Source organism: Mycteria americana, chromosome 5 (genome assembly GCF_035582795.1).
Source record: "Mycteria americana isolate JAX WOST 10 ecotype Jacksonville Zoo and Gardens chromosome 5, USCA_MyAme_1.0, whole genome shotgun sequence".
NCBI classification, from domain to species: domain Eukaryota; kingdom Metazoa; phylum Chordata; class Aves; order Ciconiiformes; family Ciconiidae; genus Mycteria; species Mycteria americana.
The window spans coordinates 8,478,027-8,491,988 of NC_134369.1; the positions used below are offsets into that span (position 1 = coordinate 8,478,027).

At 38.9% G+C, this 13,962-nt stretch overlaps 1 long non-coding RNA gene across 1 annotated transcript in view; it reads right to left on the bottom strand.

The window, feature by feature from the left end:
- The window catches only part of LOC142409672 (uncharacterized), an 80,390-nt gene extending 80,020 nt beyond the window's left edge, over positions 1–370 (bottom strand). Inside the window, exon 1 of the long non-coding RNA XR_012775733.1 lies at positions 265–370. This is a non-coding gene — a long non-coding RNA (uncharacterized LOC142409672). The remainder of the gene's footprint in view (positions 1–264) is intronic.
- Between the last annotated feature and the right edge of the window lie 13,592 nt (positions 371–13,962).

The window sequence follows — 13,962 nt, forward strand, 5'->3', positions numbered from 1 at the left end:
TTGACATGCATTCACTTCCAAATCTTACATAAAAACAAATATTGTAAAAGTCTTTAATCCTTGGAGGATGTGAATTCATGGTACATCTGTAAAAATTAATGTAACTGTAACAGGATCCTGCTGATCCACGGGCCATACAATGAAAATTTCATATCTTAAATTGAAAAAAAAAAAAAAACCAACAGGAAGGGAAAATGAGATACATGAAATAACTCTTAAGTAACATTAGTTTTATTATGTTGCAACAAGAGCGAATATACTGACCTTCTACTGTATATAACAGCTTTTCATGTCGATCCTGGTGAAGCTGTGAAGTGCATATCAGTCTGTACACTAGAAATTTTCTGGGAGTCCTGAACAAGCTTCTCAACTAAGGGTAAGCAAAGGCAAAGAGATTGATTGTTAGAGCTTTGGCAAGGATGTCTTTCCTTAACTAGTGTTTTCTCATATAAGAATTCCATTTTGGCCTCATTTTACTGTTTAGAAAACAGATGAAATGTACAAATAAGACATAATTATAAGTGCTTTATGATAGCATAACTAATAACAATCAGCATAAAGCTGCAGTAAACTGAAGCCATAAAAAAATGGACATAAGTTCCATGACAACCTTCCAGTTAAACTGGAACAAAGAAGAAAGAAATTATCATCTAATTCTGTTTTTGCTCTGACCCCAGATGTAGCATAAAACCATCCTCAAACTATTCCGAACAATCGCAGTGATACCGACTCCAGGGTTTATGAGTACAGTGATGTTCCAGACATATTTTCTCACTCAGCTTCTAACATGTCCTCCAAATTGCAAATGCTAGAGAGGAAGATAATGATGGTGAAACAGTTTTCTGGCATCACGTATCCAGGGGAATACAAGGTTTCCTGCAGGCTTGGAATTTTGCCATGAACTGCACCAAGAGGCAGGTTTGCCCCCAGTATCTGTAACCAACATCAGGTGGTATACATTCCATTTCCTGAAGTTTCTACTTTTCCCCTGTGAAGAGTTAATGTTATCCCATACCAATATAGAAACAGAAATAAAGTTTGTCCTGATGGATATATTCCTGAGGTTTTCATCACTATAGAATCAACTTGGACTCTGTACTCACACATGCAAGCCATCCTGCAGGAAAAGCCGTGCATCGACAGTGAAGTACCACAACCCTTACTTATGGCACCCCCACAAAACTGGACATGGGAGAGAAGGCAGAAAAGGCAGACTACAACTAAGCAAACATTGTGACTACTTGTTATACATGCACACAAGCATTATGTTAAACAATTGTATAAAACCAGAACTTGCTTGTGCAAGTCTCAACTATCCTTCTAAAAGCCAGCCAGTAAGCAATAGCAATGAAAGACCTGAGCAAGATAAATTTAGGCTATTATTGTTGTAGATAACTGACTTTCTTGGCTAGTACTTAAAAATCAATATGTACGTGTAATAATGGAAATGTAGATCCTAATTCTGCAAAACACATATATTTATGCCTGCCTGTTCCGACCATGTAAGCATTCTCCTTAAATTGAATGAAGCTACTTGTATGCTGAACGTTGACTACTTGGAACTTGGACGTGCAAGCACTTACAGGATCAAGATTACACAAAGGACAAAAGTGCACATAAGGCATTAAGAAACTGAAGTAGCTTTGTTTTAGCGTATTGGCAATTTTTACTTAAGATACATTTTAGCAAATGTCAAAACAAGGCTCCTTCGTTTTTCTTTCAATTTCCAGCAAGCACTGAATTGAAATAACCTATTCAACTTTTGCAGACAAGAATGGAGATGGTATTCCTATTTATTGTAGGGCACATCCTGTTATAAGAAGGATATAATCAATTAGCTAATTTTTACACCTATTGAAACCACGAAGAACTGGTGATAAAGTAATGCTGTGCTACGTTGTTATCAAGCAGCACATTTCTAGGGAGATTCACAAGGCTAGCTTTTCAATGTTTTAATTTTTTTTAAAGTATCTTTCCCCCACTCTTTCTCTAACCCCAATTATTTTATTATTTTGGAGAACTTTAACAAAGTGAATTAATGCACTTGTCACATCCAATCAGCAGATAAACATTAGGATCCAGAAAAGTTTTATAAACAAACTGTAATACCACTGTTTTCAGCTGCAGTCCCTCTGTCAAAGGGCAACCTCAGCACACGATTTAAGGGAGACCTGGAAATAGGAATAACATCAAAGCTGATCTTTGAGTGAGATTAAACAGCTGCAAAGCCAGTAATGAGATTATATATACATATAGGCAGTAAACATAGCAATGAATGTTCTGCAGGGTAAATTCAGAAAGGAAATACTAACACCCATATTGCATTTTTATATGCTGGACAGAAAACTAACAACCTAACAGCTGCTTGCTGGTATTAGTTCAGGTACTTCCACCTCAGATACTAACTCTCTCAGCAGCCAGCTTTTTGTCTCTTTTAACCCATCGATTATAGGGAATAATTCAACATGACTGATATCTTAGTACTGGCTTTTATACTGGCACAAATAAGAACTGTTTGGAAGGAAAGATATTTGAACTATATGATTGCCTTTACACTGATGATAAAGGTGGTGGCTGGTTACTGTTCACCATTTATAAGCATTATAAGGGTCTTCAGATAACGTATTAGGAAATTATGCATATTTTAATATCATTGACCTGAACTACAACGATCTATTATACAGTTTTATATCTGAAAGCATTCAATCTGTTAGAAAATAAAAGTAGGAACAAAGTAGTCTCTTTTTAATAAAGGATATTGTAAGAGACTTAAGAATTCATTGATTATTTTCAGATACAAGTCACAGCTAGGATGAGTATTATTCAGATAAATTAGAAAAAAATAATTTTTTATGTCTTTTCCTTCAACATTTTCCACTGTGTACATTTTATAGTATTTTGCGCATAAATGGTTTCCACTACACAGGCATTTATTCTCCTGTTGTCGATTTAGGTATTTCAGGCAGATAATCAGAAATCAAGGTTAATGGTTTGGGGGCTTCTTGGTTTTTTTGGGGAGGGGGCTTTTTGTTTGTTTTTAAATCCTTTTTTCCCCCTTGGGTTTATTTAGTGTGTTTAGTTTTTACTGCAGGGGTATTGAGAAGGCAGCTCAACTTAAAAAAAAAAAAAAAACAACAACACACGAACAACAAAAAAAATCATTAACTCTGGTGAAATTAGCCAGTATTACTTGTCAGTTCGACTTTTTAATAAGAATAATTTAACAGACTGAAATACAACTTCATAACACAGTAAAAGAAACACAACACAGTATGCAAAATAAAAATCTATAGGATGTATAAAATAAAACATGTTATTTGCACAATATATTACTGTCTTTCTAAGGAAATCTACCACAAATTGATTGGGGTGGGGAGGAGGAAAAAAGTGTAAAACCGCTTTTGAAATCAGACTACTATAACTATTCATTATTAATAATCATGTAACAGTCACATTTCATTTTCCATGAAATTATGAACTGGTATGTTTTATTGATTTAAAGCTGGTCATTTGCATATGGATATAGGAATAGCCAAAGCAATCGTTTTCTGATATATGAAATACAGTCAAATTGGCTTATGTAAAGTAAGAAAGTAAAGTTAAAGGAATAATATGTTTCAGTTAGAATTTTTTCTGAACAATGACTGGAAGATTTGCCACTGAGTATTTTTCAGCTTACTTTTCAATTTTATTTGATTCTGAATTTACCTAGCGTATTACTGAACAGATTTAGTACAAGCATTTTTAAAAAATCGATTAGCTTGGTCACTGGTGGAAACATCCAGATCACAGCCAAACTTTTAAAGGTAACTCATTGCCTAAGGATTTAGACAGGTGCCTAGTAGCTTTTTCAAAAGTGCACAGTCACTTAATGTATTTAATTTAATCAGATGTAGGCATTTCAAGGTGATTCTGAAAAAAAACAGCAAGTGTCTGATCTCACCTTTTAGTACCTAAAACCCTTTAATTCTCATAATGTGCCATTTTCATTTAAATGGAATACTCTACAAAATTATTTAATTTACTGCACTACTTGTTCTGCATCCTGAACTTGTTTTTGTCCAAGATTTTAAGAAATTAACCTAGCTTTGATACAAGTCTTCATTTTTATTTAGCTTCTGAGTAATGATGGAGATGATAATTAGTACATGATGCTATTCTAACTTAAGAATGCATTTTATATATTCCAGCCAAAGTGTGGTTAAATAATTTCGAGGCTGATAAAACATACATTTGAGAAACTAGAATTATGAAAAGTATTTGGGCTAAAAAAAAAAAATAGTTTAAACCTATTCTAACATTTAAACCTGAAAAGAGAATGTTATTTCTGTATGACAGAAAGGACATTCAAATCCACGTACAAAGCTTTCTTGACCCTTCAGAATTCCTACTTTCACTGTAAAACATCACAGTCCTAACTTCCTGAATCTACTTATGATCTGGTAATACTGATAGTTTTGATTTTTCCTCTAGGGATACAAAGAGTATTTAAGTATTATGTGATATTAAACAAAAGCCTATATTTAACTAAAATTCTCTTTCACTATTCCATTGACATACCACTTTCCTAAAGTTGTAATGATTTTCAGATTTTTTTTTTAATCAAGAATTATTACAAAGCCAAAACCTAGATTCTAACTAATTGTAATTTAACACAATTTTTGTAAAGCAGATTACCTAATCTGAATGAAAAATAATCCTAAAACGCCAGCACAAACAACAATGAATTTGTAAGTCTTCACAACTAGTTTTAGACACGAGTCTAGAAGTTTCCTGTCAACATGCATAACTTCATGATACTTCAACATGATCAAAGCAGGTAACACAGCAATGAATTGACAGTGCATATACAGTTTTCATTCGGAAATCAATAATTCTATGCAAAAAAGGTTGTATCTGAGGAATTAAACACCCGCCAACCACGATGAGGATGTCACACAGCTTGGGTGCATCCTGAGGAGGGAAAAGAAAAAGCTTTGGTAGGCCAATCTTCATAAAGCTTTACCAATTTAGCTTTCTTTCTACACTTATTGGTGCTTAAGAGGTTAAGACTTTATTTGTGAAAACAGAGAGAGATAGCGGGGAATCATGTTGTCTGCAGCTTCGTAAGTCTTGCTTAAGATCCTTTTCAATTACCATCCATTTCTCCTTTAAAAAGGGACAAAAAAAATAGAGGAGTGGAAACAGGTCAGGGCAGCCTGTGACAATGACAGTGTGATGGGCTTGGACCCCCTGTGGTGTTTCCATCTGCTATCATTAAGGTGACTATTCAGACATGAAAAAATCCCTCTTGCTGTGCTGACAGGCAGACATCAAGAACTATGACAAGGCATTAAGACAGAAAGTAGAGACAGAGATGTCATATTCCACAAACAATCCTGTCTCAAACAAGACCTCTAAAATTTTATTGCAATTTAAAATAAAAATCAAGGGCTTTTACCTGGAGGTTATCAAACTTCCCCTCGTGTTAATTTGACAACGAAGATATTGCTGGCAGTCACAAATGCTTAGTTCCTACCTGTAGTCTCTACCATAAGAAACCCAATTTTTAATTTTTTTTTTCCCTCACTCTTCAATAAAAGTGGAGTTTTAATTTATTTCCCTTTCTCATCAAAAAGCTGAGCAGGAAGACCGAGGCCCGATGGTTTGAAGCACGTTACGCGCTGAAGCCTTTGCCGAATCGCGCCAACAATAATGGGGGGGAAAAAAAAAAAAAAGAAGAAATAAACTAACAAGGCGAACATCTGTGATAAACCGGGTTTGCTTCGTAACTAGCGAAGCCCAAACAACCGGTAATTAAATTCACATGGAATGCTACAAGGAGTGTGAAATGGGCGCGGCGTTTACGCCGGTGCAAGGCAGGCACCGAGCGCGGGCTTTGACCGGCAGGGGGGGCGGCAGGACCGCCATCGGGCCCCGGCCGGCCGCGCCGCTGCTCGCCGCTAGCCACCGCCCGCCGGGGCCGGCCGCCTCCTCGGACAGGAGCCGGTGGCCACCGCCCGCCGGGGCCGGCCGCCTCCTCGGACAGGAGCCGGTGGCCACCGCCCGCCGGGGCCGGCCGCCTCCTCGGACAGGAGCCGGTGGCCACCGCCCGCCGGGGCCGGCCGCCTCCTCGGACAGGAGCCGGTGGCCACCGCCCGCCGGGGCCGGCCGCCTCCTCGGACAGGAGCCGGTGGCCACCGCCCGCCGGGGCCGGCCGCCTCCTCGGACAGGAGCCGGTGGCCACCGCCCGCCGGGGCCGGCCGCCTCCTCGGACAGGAGCCGGTGGCCACCGCCCGCCGGGGCCGGCCGCCTCCTCGGACAGGAGCCGGTGGCCACCGCCCGCCGGGGCCGGCCGCCTCCTCGGACAGGAGCCGGTGGCCACCGCCCGCCGGGGCCGGCCGCCTCCTCGGACAGGAGCCGGTGGCCACCGCCCGCCGGGGCCGGCCGCCTCCTCGGACAGGAGCCGGTGGCCACCGCCCGCCGGGGCCGGCCGCCTCCTCGGACAGGAGCCGGTGGCCACCGCCCGCCGGGGCCGGCCGCCTCCTCGGACAGGAGCCGGTGGCCACCGCCCGGCCTCCTCTCCTCGGAGAGGAGCCGGTAGCCAGCGCCCGGCCTCCTCTCCTCGGAGAGGTTATGGCTCTCGGTGCCCGCACTGGAAACTGTTTTACTTGTGTTCCTGCCGAGTTCGCTCAACTTTTAGCAGGAGAGCGCCTCTCCCTCCTGCCAAACCCTAGACGATCAATAGTTTGACAATAATATTGCAAGCCTCATTTAACAATTTCCAACTGCATCTCTTAACTCGCCCTACCCAGAGTAGCCTTGATTAGAGTGCCTGTGAGTCTCAGGCATAGCATGCAGCATTGTTTCTTTGTCAGGAGCTGATTCATAATGTCCTTGCCAAGGGTATTTCTTTTATAGACTTCACCCTTCCGTCAGACGATCTCCAGAATTGTGGCATCTAGCTCTCCAGCACATAGCACTGGTATGCAATTTGCCCTTTCATCACACTGTAAAGATGATTCTGAATCTTAAGTCCTCTTCTTTTTGCCACCCTCTTCTGACTAAAAAGCAATTTCTCTGCCAATACTACTAACTCTTGAAGCACGGTTACATATATTTTTGGGGTTCTTCAGTCATGGTTCTGGTGCAAGCTCTCATCTCTCCTTCTGCTCTATATACTCTCCTATTTCTTCCAAAACCTTCACATCTTCACCTTTATAACTGTTTTTTTAGCCACGTGATGAATCAGGCTAGAAAACTGATCCTTTGCGGTTTTGGGGGTTTTTTTCCTTAAAATAACAGAGAACAGGGCAGTAGTATGTGGATGAAGTACCAAGGCCAGGGACTACTTAAACAGATTTGTCACTGGAAGAAACATGTTCATAATCATGCCCATTTTACCTGCCCACACTCCATCTTACCACTTCATTAAATTGCCTCCTATCACACCTGGCAAAGGCACATTAGGAACAAATGCTCAGGAAGGGGAAGGATGGTTAGGTAGAGCAATAGATAAAATTGACATATTACTTACATTAAAGTTCTCATTTGAGCTCCAGAGTGGGCACACACATATATAAGCTTCCACATTTTAAAATAATCCAGCTACATAATGGTGGGAAACTAAATACTGGAAATGACCACTAGACACCAAACAATGTTTTCCAGATTGTTATAGCAATTGCCTTGGTATTCTGATACCTATGAATTAATGAATAATAATCAGTTCAAATCAATCTTTGAAGTATCTAACAATTACTCATGGAAAGATAAAGATAATACCCTAATAGTGGAAGTTACATTTATTGTTCACTTAATCTTACATGCTTGTTTAATAGTCTGTAGCAATATGAAAAAATGCATTCTATTATTTGAAATCTGAGTTTTTCCATAAACATGTTTAAGTTTAGTTGAATCACTAATTTACTTATCAGATATATATAGGGGTTTTTTACTTTATCTTCTCCTATGGACAGTGCATTTTCCTCCATCCATTTACGGAAAGAATGGAGGCATGACAATTTAAATTTCAGTAGCCACTATTACTATTTCTGCCATGAGTTTAAGAGGAGTTCTTGCTTCATTTTGAAAAAATGAGATTTTAAAAGTTAAGTCATCTAGTCTAAGCTAAGCTTAGATATATAGGATATCCTATAATCTATAGGATGAGATAGGCATCTACCTGGGGCAATTCACACTGATTTTAGGATTAAACAAGACATTTTGCACCATTCTCTATTTCCCTCCATTGAGAATATAAACAGCTTAGACAACTAGCTGATATATTAGGTATTTCATTGCTTTTAACAGACTAAAACCCAGCCAGCCATCAGTCTCTTAAACAAGGATTGTAGCATGAATTTCAGTAAAAAAGTGTAATTTCCAGGCAAAAATATTAATTATATTTTGATTATAATGAAAACATTGGAATAATAAATATCTGTAACACACATTAAATACAGAGGCCACAGTCATGGTTGCCAATATATCTCATTATCAAATAATGAGGAGCTTTTGCCTTTGAAGTATCCATGTAAGGCATATCTGTGCCTCATCCTTCCTCATCTTTCCATCAGTTGAGCTCATCTGACACCATTTAAGTTCCCCCTTCAGGAAACTCACAACAGGCTCTAATGCATCCTGTAACACATTTTGACATAGAGATAGCCATCCCTACAGATGTCTCGGCAACAAACAAACTATTTAACAGAAAAGGCATAAAAATACTCCTTCTCATGTCAAGATTTTGACAGATTAATTCTTAGAGATGCAAGGCTAAGGGGAAAAACAAGTTGTTTTATTTGGGTTAAAATGAAGTCAGGAAACAAGCGGGAGAGAAGTCTAGACTGTATCTATAGGTATACCCTGTGCTAAACAACAAAACAACCTGCCTGTATAAGAAAGATCTACTGTAAGAGCTAGACTTCTTCCATGATCTTAATCAACATGATTTCAATTAGAAATCCTTTCACTAACATTTGAAATGTGAAATATCTCCACAGGCCCACAATTGGGACCACAAAAATCCTGAACACCATATTTAAGCCGTAACAGAGACCGATGTCTTATGAGCCTCACTGGAATTTTTTGTACCATTGGGTATGAAAACACTGAAGCCTTATCAGCCAGCATTTATGGGCAGAGGTCTGCAACCCATACCTCGGCTGAGCTGGGAATGAAACCATGTTCCCTTAACTCTAGCAGGTAGCTTACCAAGATTGGCACCAAGACCTGAGCTGAAGCAGACTGGAACGCCAAGCGGGTCGCTTGAACCTCCAGAGACATATCCTATTCATTATTGTATTCCTGAACAAGGTGACTGAAAAGAGGTGAAGAGGAGGGAAAAATAAAAGATTTCCCAATGAAATAACTCCCCAATGGGAGGAGGTATGGGATTGCCAAATGCCTCCTTGTCTCCCTGCTAGACAAAGCTTACTTCTTCCACTGTGAATCTAGGATTGAAGATGCTAAGCATTAAAACGTTAAAAAAAGGAAGAGTTTGTGCAAATAGTGAGGGGAAATCAAGGGTATGTCAATAAAAGCAAATATACCAGCAAGGAAATTTACAGGGAAAGATAGAGCATGTTACATACAGAATAGTAAAGAAGCTGACATGAACTTCAAGAAACCATCAAGAAAAGATCAAATTGTAAATAAGATCATAGGGGTCCTTTTTTATTTTTACAACTTGTTTTATGTGCCTTTTATGTGTGGAGGAAATAAATAAATAATCTTTCGTTTGAACTTTAATCAACTCAGATTCCAAGAACAAAAGGGCTTATAGGTAGCAGTCCCTGTTGTTTCAACAAGAGAAACAAGGGGTTCCATCCCCAGAGACCCCTGCAGTAAAATGTGGGATCATTCACCTACAAATAATGTGCGTTTCATTGACACTCAGTGGCGCATTGACTCCCTATATAAAGGAATGTTTAATCTAGCAGACAAAAGTAGAACAAATCAGGCATAATTTGAAAAACAAATCAGCATGTATTTATTTCTTTTAAATAAGTACATAGTAATATGATGGATTCTTTAATACACAAAAGCTGTAAAGTGACTGGTATCTTTCCAAGGGAAGGATTGTATATCAAGTAGAAATTGAGACTTGTACCAGAATCACTGGGCAAAATTCTGAGCACAGCCACCTTTCTTGGTTTTCCAGTCTCTGAATTGAGCATCTGAGAATGATGAACAGTATCTTAAAGCATCTAAATGTGTTCATATGAAAGGTGTCTATTTATAAACATACCTTAACAATTTCAAATCATAGGCACGCCACATAGAGGTAGTCACGTGCTCTATCCAAAAAGATAGAGTAATTTAAGACTTAATAGACTGTAAGCTATTTGGCACTGCCCTCCAACCAAGATATGATAATCATTTCAGAGCTCTTGGTGGGTTTCTGTTCAGTGTGAAATGGGTTTGTCTAAGTGTGCAGACCTTAACATCATCATCCCCAGCCCTAACTGCTGTTGGCAATCAATAGCAGTAACAATCTAGCACGTAATATTGCGTGTCATGCAACATGACTTTGAGCAGATCTACTTAAAACCAAGCCTGACACTAATGGCTTGCAAGAGACTTCCACTGTTTCCAGTACTGATAGGGCAGAACTGATATTAACGGTGGCAAAGTTTCAGAATTTCTCTAGTGAAAGTCTTAGTAAATAGGGGAAACTGTGCAGCAAAATGAAGAATGGTGACAAACTGAATAATGGTGAAACGACAGAAAAGAAATGACTTTGGATTAGACAAGTTGAATTTGTGACAGATATGCATTTCTACAGAATAATCCCTTGAAGCTGTTCTTGGATTAGACTGTTCACAAATAAAAAGGCATCATTTGTGGATGGAATTATTTCACCTCAGACAGGTTCTTCTTGTATCAACTGTGGACATAAAGCTAGCACTAGTTGAGAAGCTCTCAGTGGTTAGTCTTAATTTAGAGAAATAAAATTAGACAGAAATAAAATTAAACAGAAGTCAGTCACATAACCGAAGAACCTTTGTTTAATAAAACAGTTATGGAAATGTTAATCAATTATTCTACAAAAACACTGTATCGATCTGTCCCTGGATCTCTACTGGGTGGAAGTGTTCTGCCATAAACAAAAACAAAGGGACAAGCAGAAGGAAACAAACAGCCCCATTGGGGAAGGAACAAAGAGTACAAGACATCACAAAAAAATAGTGTATTTTAAAAGTAGCAACTACTTGTTCTTTCTGATGTTACTGCATATTTGTTGAATTCAGCAAGAAGCTGCTTTCAAATATCTTAAAGTATATATTTATAAATATAAATTTCGGACAAATTTTCGTGGTTTGCCAGGAATTATCGCCAGTGAAAAAAACTTAGAAAGAAAAGATAAGTTTGTCACTAGCTTAAAGAGATTTTCAATAAAGAGCTCCATGAATGGAGCCAGCTTCTACCAGCTGCTTTCAAAGCAGATGAATTTTCAACATATAACAAGAATGATCACTAGCTAGCTTTTATGGATGATGGTGTTTCAATGATGCCAGAGCAATTTGATTCAAATTTTAATTCTTTAATAGATCCAATAAATTATTTTTTCAGTAGTCACACTTGAGCATAGATCAGGTTGGTAGTAGATTCTATCAAGGCTTCCCTGGAGCCAGACTATTTTACTGATATAACAACTCAGATTAAGGAAAGACACCTACTTACAGAAAATATGGAAATTTACACAGAAACTGCAGGCTGACCAACTTTGTGACTGTATTGACAATGAATCTGTAGTTTAAAGATGTCTCTGCACAAGAGTTGGGTTGGAGAATAGGGAGTACTATCAGAATTGCCCTATAAGTTAATGTTCCCATCAAAGTGGAAGAAAGTATTATAGTTATCATGAAAGCGTAAATCATTTGTCACTTTTGTAAAAGCAGTTGCCAGAAGGGGCGCAAAAGAAAACGCAATCATTTTTGAAACTAAACATGTTCTTCTGGATACAAAATTCAAATTAATTAACAGTGATATTATATGACCATCTGGTTAGACAAGGAATAGAAGAAAGATTTTGTACATGTTGTTTTCACCAAAAAATACGCTGGCTATGTAAGGAATGAGCTAAGATAACACGGCAGGAGATAAATCAGCTGCTCTCTCCCTCAAAGTCACATTGATAGAAGCTAAGCCCATTGTGTTCATTAACTACCTATGGAGTAGAAATGCCAGCGTAAGCTTGTACCAGGGCTTGAGTTCCATTGTCACTTGTCCTCTGAGACTTCTTCCTGCACATCAGTGTCATGACTGTATCTCAGATGCCTGAGCACAGCGAGTTGTGCATCTCTACCTGGCAAGTGTCCAATTGCGCAACAGATATTGCTGCCACTCTGATATAGGAAAGGCCCTGCGTATCGATCCCCTGTGGTAATCTTAGTGCTCACCAATCAAAGCTGTAAAAGCCCAATTCTTCTGAGTGAGAACCTAAAATCATTTAATTCTGAACAATCTAATACTTGAATTCAAAGTGGTCATTTACTTACTCTTACTAGCTCTGGATTGATTCTCAGAGTAATTTTCCAGTTATTCTTCATTAACAAAGAAGTACTTCCCATGTGCCTTTGTCATCTTCATATACCTGAAAAACAAATATATGCAAGTTAAAGATGCAAAATAAAACAACAATCAACACTCAGTAATAATTTGGGTGCATCTACATTAGCATTTTCATTTAGATCTGGAGAAGCACCTTTGAGGCAGGTCTCCAAGTCATCCCCACTTCCCCCACTTCATTTCACCCCAGTCTTGGAACATGGAACTGGATTCTTTTAAGATGAAGTAAGCAAGAAGTTGCATTGCAGCAACACATCTGATGTTCTCTAGAGCCTCTGTGTCACAGTATTTGCTAGACATAGACACTGTCTGCAAAACTCCTGGCATTTCTCTGACACTTTTTGCCTTAAAAGAAAGTAAGGAGGGATTTGAAAATTCCATAGCTATCACTATTGAAAGCAAAAGGTGCCATTAAAATTTTCTGAATATTTTGTTCGCTTACAAAGTACATACTACTGTATGAAAAATACCAAATATAAAGGGGCTTCTTGTTTATAAGATAGACATAGTCCAGTGCAGTTCATAGTCTTAAATAAAGTTTTTTAAAGTATCTCGGTTACATAAAGCCTAACATTCCTTAAATCTACCAGATATTTTGTAAACTTGAAGTTCTGTACTTTGTATTTTAGCCTCTGAGCAACTATTTCTCTTTCCTATGAAAAAACTTCATAACTGTTTTCAGCAAAACAACTGAAGCAATGCAAGGCCAACACAAAATTCAGAGCTTTCTCTGTGAGCTCTGTGCTTCATATAGCAGCATATAAATGCTGACACCTTTTTACGTGTCCTATAGGTAAGGATCTCCCATGAGACCAATTCCAGGGGGTCTCTAGTATGTCTTGTTGATTACCACTGTGCATACCACTGACTTTCATAACTGCAATCTTCATTCTCTTTGTGCACCCCCCCTTTTTTCTTCTTTTAAGAAAGGTATCAAAATGTGGAATATAACATTTCAGATGTCTGCACACTCGGAGGACAGCAAAGGTGATTTTTTTACATCACTTCACAAAAGATAGTCATAACCACACCACAGTTGTCCCTCACATGTATTACATGCCCCAGTCCAGCATGTCTCACACAGCTTGAAAGGGCTCTGGCTGAAAAGCAACAAGGGTGTTCAGCCTTAAGTCTATCCTTATCCAGGATCTTCTGCAGCTGAGACAAAATGATCCAAAGGATCACCTCCAGAGGGAAGATACTGCCTGTACTACTTGACCCTGATACCTTCTTCTAAGGAGAAAATATGAAGGAGAGTCCTCTTTTCTGGGACTGGGAACAAATTATCCTCTCACAACAAATTAAGTTTTGATAAAAATTGTCTTTCACCCTGCCCTTTTGCAACTGGATGGTGGAAAGCGGCAGATGGCCGGTACCACAAAACGCTTGATAAGAACAGTGTGAAGT